We start from the raw sequence: 8,835 nt of genomic DNA on the forward strand, positions 1-8,835 counted from the left end.
AGACTATGCCCACCAGTGACTTTTTCCCTTTATTATTTCTTATCTCCACCCAAACTGTTTCAACATCCTGATCATTTGAGCCAATATTGTTTCTCGCTATTGCAGTGATTCCATCCTTTATCAATAGAGCTACCCCACCTCCTTTTCCTTACTGTCTGTCCTTCCGGATTGTCAAATACCCCATAATATTTAATTCCCAGTCCTGGTCACCTTGCAACCACGCCCCTGTAATGGCTATCAGATCATACCCATTTGTCTCTATTTGTGCCGTCAACTCATCTATTTTGTTACGAATGCTACGTGCATTTAGACAAAGTGCCTTTAAATTTGTTTTTTTTACCCTTTTTTCCTGCTTGTTTCCTGCCTCCTTCAAACTCACTTTCATTATATTTAATTTCTAATTCCAGCTTTACTCCCCTCCCTACTGAATCTATTTTCAGGTTCCCATCCCCCTGCTAAGCTAGTTTAAACCCTCCCCAACAGCACTAGCAACCCCCCGCCGCCCCCGTCAAGGATATTGGTCCCGGCTCTGTTGAGGCGCAACCCGTCCGGCTTGTACAGGTCCCACCTCCCCCAAAAGCCATCCCAATGCCTCAGGAAACTAAAGCCCTCCCTCCTGCACCATCTCTCCAGCCATGTATTCATCTGCTCTATCCTCCTATTTCTGTACTCACTTGCTCGTGGCACCGGGAGTAATCCTGAGATTACTACCTTTGAGGTCCTGCTTTTTAATCTCTCTCCTAGCTCCCTAAACTCTGCCTGGAGGACCTCGTCCCTCTTTCTACCTATGTCATTAGTCCTGATATGGACCATGACCTCTGGCTGTTCACCCTCTGCCCCCAGAATTTCCTGCAGCCGCTCATGACATCCTTGACCCTGGCACCAGGGAGGTAACATACCATCCTGGAGTCACGTCTGCGGCCACAGAAACGCCTGTCTGCTCCCCTGACTGTCGAATTTCCTACCACTATTGCTCTTCCATTCTTCTTCCTCCCCCTTGTGCAGCTGAGCCAACCGTGGTGCCGTGGATTTAGCTCTGACTGCACTCCCCAGAGACACCATCACCCTCACCGGTACTCAGAGCAGAATACCGGTTGGAGAGCGAGATGTACTCAGGGGACACCTGCCCTAGCTGCCTAGTCCTCCTCTTCTGTCCGGCGGTCACACAATCCCTATCTGCCTGCACACTCTTAAGCTGCGGGGTGACCACCTCTAGAAACGTGCTATCCACGTCGCTCTCAGTCTCACGGATGCACCACAGTGACTCCTGCCGCCGATCAAGCTCCAAAACACGGAGCTGGAGTTGGTGCAGCTGGAGACACCTCCTGCACACATGGTCGTCCCAGCTGCGCCAAGCGTCCAGGATTTCCCACACGCCACAGGATGTGCAATCCACGGGACTAAGCTGCCCTGCCATCCCTCTAGTTGCACTCGGAACTATCGAGTAGAACTAAACTCTAAACCTTAGCAAAACACACCCAGCCGCTACAGCTGATTTAATTAACTAGTTCTCCTTGGATAATAAAGATCACTGATCTATTCGATTGCAGTTCCTAACTTACACCAATGCCCAAGGTTTTTTAAAGAAAAGAAAAATACTCACCAATCCACCAGCCAATCACTTGCGTGCTTGGCTGTGACGTCAACTTCGATTTTGATTCTTTTTACTTTTTGTCCCTTACTCCTGTCGCTGCTGCAGTTCGTTCCTCCTGATCTCCGGCTCCTGGTCCCGATTTCCTCCCGATCCCCAGCTCCTCCCGATCTCCGGCTCCTCCTGATATCCGGCTCCTCCCGATATCCGGCTCCTCCTGATATCCGGCTCCTCCCGATCTCCGGCTCCTTCCGATCCCTGGCCCCTCCCGAACTGTGCTGCCTTTTCAAACCCCCGCTCTGGTCTGGTCTTGCGATCCAATGTCATGTCCACCTGTTCCATCTTCCTGGTAAATACTGAAGCAAAATAATTATTCAATATTTCTACCATCTCTCTATCATTACCTGTGTATCATCCTGTCTATCCCTTAATGGCCCTATTCCCATCCCAACCTTCCTTTTTTACTGATGTTCCTGTAAAATATTTTACTCTGTTTTATGTTCCTTGATAATTTAATTTCATAGTTCCTCAGCTTTTCTCCAATCTATTACCCTGGTTTTCGTCAGATTTATGTCCTTCTCAATTATCATCTTAAAGCATGTTATATTATGGTCACTATTGCCTAGATCTTCCCCTACATTTACTTCTCTTATCAGCTCTGGTTCATTCTACATTACTGGATTTAATAGTGACTCCTTCCTTGTTGGGCTTTTTATATATTGGGTTAGAAAGGAGTCCTGTACACATTGTATGAACTCTATTCCATTATCCCGTTTACCTACCTCTTCTGTCCAATTAATATCGGGGTAGTTGAAATTCACCAGGATTATTATTCTATGATTTTTACTCATTTCCCTAATTTGTCTACATATTTCTTCCTCCACTTCCCTTTCATTATTAGGTAGTCTGTAGACTACACCTATTAGTGTGATTGATCCTTTATTATCTTTTATCTCTATCCACATGGATTCCATTTCTGTCTTTCTGATAGCTGCGTCACTTTTTCTACTGCCATTATGTTATCCCTAATAAGTACTGCTCCTCCACCTCCCCTTTTTCCCGCTGTATCTTTTCTAAATATGTTGTACCCTGCAATGTTTAATTCCCAGTCCTGATTTTTCTGGAGCCATGTCTCAGTAATCCCTACTATGTCTGCTTCCTCACAACGTATGATTGCCTTCAGCTCCCCTGTTTTATTATGGACACTGTGTGCAATGCTGTACAGGCAGTTTAACTCATTTTTAATAGGATTTCCTCTCACTTTATGTTTAACCATCTTTTTAGATTCCTGTTCTGTAACTTTATTAATTCCCTTGCCATCAATGTCCTCCCTTACTTCATTCTTTCCTGTGTTCTTTTTTCCTGTTTTATTTATAGTTAGGCTGGTTCCATTTCTTGTAGATCCCTCCCCACTTCTTACTAGTTTAAAGCTTTTTCCACCTCCCTATTTACCCTTTCCGCTTGGACACGGGTTCCATCCCGGTTAAAGTGGAGCCCTTACCATCGGTACAGCTCTAGAAGAAATAAATAAATAAGAGCAGGAGTAGGGCATTTGGCCCTTCGAGCCTGCTCCGCCATTCAATAAGATCATGGCTGATCTGATCCTGGCCTCAACCCCACTTTCCCAGCTCCTTCCTGTCCTAGAATTGGTGCTGGCGTCCCATGAAAAGGCAGCCCTCATTCCCACATCAGCCACAAATCATTTAAAGTTGCAACACAGGTTAACAAAACAATTTAAAAATGCAAACAAAGCACTGGGCTTCATTTCCAGAGGAATAGAATTGAAAAGCAGAGGGGGGTTATATTAAACTTAAATCGAATCTTGGTGAGACCACACTGGGCAGGCACATTGTGACAGTTCTGGTCTCCATATTACAAAAAGAATGTTGAGGACTGGAGAAGGCACAAAATATTTTTCAAGGATGAAAGTAGAACTGAGAGATTTTAACTGCCAGGATAGACTGAATAGGCTGGGACCCTTTTCTCTAGAAAAGAGAAGGCTGAGCACTGACCTTATCAAGGTCTTTAATACTATGAAGGGGTCCGATCGGGTTGACAGAGAGATGATTTGGCTAATTGTGGAGGTCCAAGGGCTAGAAATTCTGTCGCGCCCCAATTTGGACGTTAATTTTGAAAAGTAGTGTCAGGAAATTCAGCTTTGGTGCTCCGAGGGAACTGGAGCACGAAATCAGTTGCTATAAACTCCTCTTCGGGCGCTAAAGTCCAAGAGTGGGGTGGTGACGGCAGAGCGCTGAATAATTTGTAGCTCATTGCTAACGGTATCAGAGGTTGCTTCCGAAGCTTAAAGGGTAGAGCCTATGATGGTGCACAATCTACTTGTTGGGAATTCTATATTGCAAGGCAACCTGCGTGACAGCCATTACTGCCCCAAGTACTCCCACACAGTGGAGAGCTTGGACATTTTGCACCAGTGAAACAGCAAAAACTTTCAGCAGGCACCAGACTGGTGCAGATAATAAAGGTTGGCCGACCTGAAAGCCATTCCCTTTAATTAGCGCTCCCCAAGCGGCCAGCCATGTTGACATCACCTCCTCTTCCTGCCGTTGTTGATGCCCGGCGATACAGCAGCGGGCAGGAGGTAATCTCACATCCCGGGCGGTAACGGGGTGCTGAGCACTTTATGACGTCACGATCTGCGAGGCGCTGGAGGCCCAGGCGGTGAGAGCTCGTGCCAGTGCTAAACCGGCACTGAAGTCTGCCAGCATTGCTGAACTTGCTGCACCCGGTCACTGGTCTCTCAGCACCCCGCTGGCGACCCCACCAGGCACCAATGGGAGGCACGAAGGAGCCGAATTACTCCACCACCCCAAAAGTGGAGAGCATCAGTATAAGACAGTCATTGGTCAATACAATAAGCAATTCACGATCAATTTCTTTACTCAGAGAGTGGTTAAAATGTGGAACTCGATATACCTGGAGTAATAGAGGCCAATCACATCGAAGCATTTAAGAGGAAACTAGGTACATGAGGGAGAAAGGAATAAAGGTATATGGTGATAGGGTTAGATGAAGAGTGCTGGAAGGAGGCTGATGTGGAGCACAAACATTGGCATTGACCAGTTGGGCTGATGGTCTGTAAATTCTATGGGGGAGAAATTTGAAAGTTGAGAAAATGAGCAGCAGGCACTAATGATTTTCAACTTTAAAGAAACTGTGTTTGTGCTCCAGGAAGGAAGTGGAACGTTAAATCAAACCCTCAACTTTCTTCCTAGAGCGCAACAGGATGCAGGCGGGGCGGTAGTGGTGCAGTGCAGCCCAATGGGCCGAACAACGCTGTCACCTTCACAGGCTCCTCCCTCCCTTAAAGGGAAAGGCCATCGCTGCTGGCTCTGCACTGGGACCGATGAGCTGGCCCCCGAGGGCAGCCCCGATCTGACCCGATCCGGCCCGATCCATCCCGATCCGTCCCGATCCATCCCTATCCGGCCTGATCTGCCCCGATTCATCCTGATCCGCCCCGATCCGCCCCGATCCATCCCGATCTGTCCTGATCCTGCCCGATCCTCCCGATCCATCCCGATCCGGCCCGATCCATCCAGATTCTGCCCGATCCGCCCCGATCCATCCCGATCTGTCCCGATCCTGCCCGATCCTCCCGATCCGCCCCAATCCGGCCCAATCCATCCCGATCCTCCCGATCCCTCCCGATCCGCCCCGATCCATCCCGATCCGACCCGATCCAGCCCGATCCGCCCCAATCCTGCCCGATCCGTCCCGATCCATCCCGATCCGTCCCGATCATGCCCGATCCTCCCAATCCGCCCCGATCTGTCCCGATCCATCCCGATCTGTCCCGATCCTGCCCGATCCGGCCCGCTCCAGTCCGCTTCATCCATATCCGCCCCGATCCGGCCCAATCCATCCCGATCCTGCCCGATCTGGCCTGCTCCAGTCCGACTCGTCCCAATCCAGCCCAATCCACCCTGATCCATCCCGATCCGTCCCGATCCATCCCGATCCATCCCGATCCTGCCCAATCCATCCCGATCCTGCCCGATCCACCCTGATTCATCCCGATTCTCCCGATCCATCCCGATCCTCCCGATCCATCCCCTCCAGCCTGAAGCCCGGGCTGATAGATCGCGGCCGAAGAGGAATCTGAAACAATGAGCAACACCACTGTTGAAATGTCCTTACTTACCTCGGCCGCCTCACCTTGATGTTTCGCCCCCAAAGCTCCCGATCTCCTGATCCACACCTCCTGCAGCTGCCGATGTTTCTCGCCCGACGATGCTCAGGGGGCGGTACCCAAGTTTTGGTCCGGGATGTTGCCGGTGCGATGTGCATGGCGATGACATCATGATCTCCACTGCCGCAAACATCCCGCTGAAGTTACCGGGTGTCGTTCATCTCAGTAATGAAGAAGAAAGCTGTAGACTGCAGGAAGATATCAATGTACTGGTCAGGTGGGCAGAACAGTGGCAAATTGTATTCAATCCGGATAAGTGTGTGAGGTAATGCATTTGGGGAGGTCTAATAAGGCAAGGGAATAGACGTTAAATGGTGGGACAGTGAAAAGTGTAGAGGGACAAAGGGAGCTTGGAGTGCAGGTCCACGATCCCTGAAGGTAGCAGGCCAGGTAGATAAAGTGGTTAAGAAGGTGTATGGAATATTTGCCTTTATTAGTCGAGGCAAGGAGGTTATGCTTGAGCTGTATAAAACACTGGTTAGACCACAGCTGGAGTACTGTGTGTAGTTCTGGTCACCACATTACAGGAAACATGTGATTACATTGGAAAGGGTGCAGAGCAGATTTACAAGAATGTTGCCTGGACTGGAGAATTTTTGTTGTGAGGAAAGATTGGAGATGCTGGGTCTGTTTTCTTTGGAACAGAGGAGGCTGAGGGGAGACCTGATTGAGGTGTATACAATTATGAGGGGCCTGGATAGAGTGGATAGGAAGGACCTGATTCCCTTAGCAGAGGGGTCAACAACCAGGGCCCATATTTTTAAAGTAATTGGGGGGGAGGTATAGAGGGGATTTGAGGGGAAATGTCTTTACCCAGAGGGTGGTGAGGGTCTGGAACTCGCTGCCTGAAAGGGTGGTAGAGGCAGAAACCCTCACCACATTTAAAAAGTACTTGGCGGTGCATTTGAATTACCATTACCTACAGGGCTACCGACCAAGAGCTGGAAAGTGGGATTAGGCTGGAAAGCTCTTAGTCGGCCGGCGCGGACACGATGGGCCGAAATGACCTCCTTCCGTGCTGTAAATCTCAATGATTCTGTGCTTCTATGATTCCGTCTTGCCACACCCAGTTGGTAAGTGGTTAGCTAGATGCAGTAACAGGAGGTGCTAAGGAAGCCAATGTCTCAGCCTGTGTAATTCTCTGTAACGAACAATAATTAATCACAGTCATCAGGTCTTTCATAACATTGCAGATATTGAAGTAATTTATTTATCAAAGCATTATTCAGAGTTTATTAGTGTTGTTTACTGCCCCCAGATTGATCTCTGTATTATAAAAATCCATGACGTAGGTTCTTTAGTTATACGTGTCTCTTGCAGGGACAAACCTCATTGAGCTAGGGGCAGAGATCGCTGCCGGTTACCTGTGTAGAGACTCAGAATCATAGATAAACTGGTCTGTCAAAATTAATCAGCTACAGAAGTGGAATAATCAATAACCACAGTGAGTAAACTTTAACATTGTTATTGCCAATTTAAGTGTATCTAAGGGTTAAGTCATGGCAGGAGAGCTCGGTCGGGTGTTATGCTCCTCCTATACCATGTGGGAACTCAGGGATGACACCAGTGTCCCTGACGACTATATCTGCAGGAAGTGTATCCACCTCCAACTCCTGACGGACCGCGTTGCGGAGTTGGAGCTGAGGGTGGATTCACTCTGGAGCATCCACGATGTTGAGAATGACGTGAGTATCACGTGTAGCGAGTTGGTCGTACCGCAGGGAAAGAGTCCACAGCCAGATAGGGAATGGAAGACCAACAGGAAGAGCAGTGCAAGGAAGGTAGTGCAGGAGTCCCCTGTGGTCATCCCCCTGCAAAACAGATACACTGCTTTGGGTACTGTTGAGGGGGATGACTCATCAGGGGAGGGCAGCAGCAGCCAAGTTCATGGCACCATGGCTGGCTCTGTTGCACAGGAGGGCAGGAAAAAGAGTGGGAGAGCGATAGTGATAGGGGATTCAATTGTAAGGGGAATAGATAGGCGTTTCTGCGGCCGCAACCGAGACTCCAGGATGGTATGTTGCCTCCCTGGTGCAAGGGTCAAGGATGTCTCGGAGCGGGTGCAGGACATTCTAAAAAGGGAGGGAGATCAGCCAGTTGTCGTGGTGCACATTGGTACCAACGACATAGGTAAAAAAAGGGATGAGGTCCTACGAAACGAATTTAAGGAGCTAGGAGCTAAATTAAAAAGTAGGACCTCATAAGTAGTAATCTCGGGATTGCTACCAGTGCCACGTGATAGTCAGAGTAGGAATCGCAGGATAGCGTGGATGAATACGTGGCTTGAGCAGTGGTGCAGCAGGGAGGGATTCAAATTCCTGGGGCTTTGGAACCGGTTCTGGGGGAGGTGGGACCAGTACAAACGGGACAGTCTGCACCTGGGCAGGACCGGAACCAATGTCCTAGGGGGAGTGTTTGCTAGTGCTGTTGGGGAGGAGTTAAACTAATATGGCAGGGGGATGGGAACCAATGCAGGGAGACAGAGGGAAACAAAAAGGAGGCAAAAGCAAAAGACAGAAAGGAGATGAGGAAAAGTGGAGGGCAGAGAAATCCAAGGCAAAGAACAAAAAGGGCCATTGTACAGCAAAATTCTAAAAGGACAAAGGATGTTAAAAAAACAAGCCTGAAGACTTTGTGTCTTAATGCAAGGAGTATCCGCAATAAGGTGGATGAATTAACTGTGCAAATAGATGTTAACAAATATGATGTGATTGGGATTACGGAGACGTGGCTCCAGGATGATCAGGGCTGGGAACTCAACATCCAGGGGTATTCAACATTCAGGAAAGATAGAAGAAAAGGAAAAGGAGATGGGGTAGCATTGCTGGTTAAGGAGGAAATTAAGGCAATAGTTCGGAAGGACATTAGATTGGATGATGTGGAATCTATATGGGTAGAGCTGCAGAACACCAAAGGGCAAAAAACGTTAGTGGGAGTTGTGTACAGACCTCCAAACAGTAGTAGTGATGTTGGGGAGGGCATCAAACATGAAATAAGGGGTGCGTGCAATAAAGGTGCAGCAGTTATAATGGTT

Source organism: Pristiophorus japonicus, unplaced genomic scaffold, assembly GCF_044704955.1.
Source record: "Pristiophorus japonicus isolate sPriJap1 unplaced genomic scaffold, sPriJap1.hap1 HAP1_SCAFFOLD_426, whole genome shotgun sequence".
Lineage (NCBI taxonomy): Eukaryota > Metazoa > Chordata > Chondrichthyes > Pristiophoridae > Pristiophorus > Pristiophorus japonicus.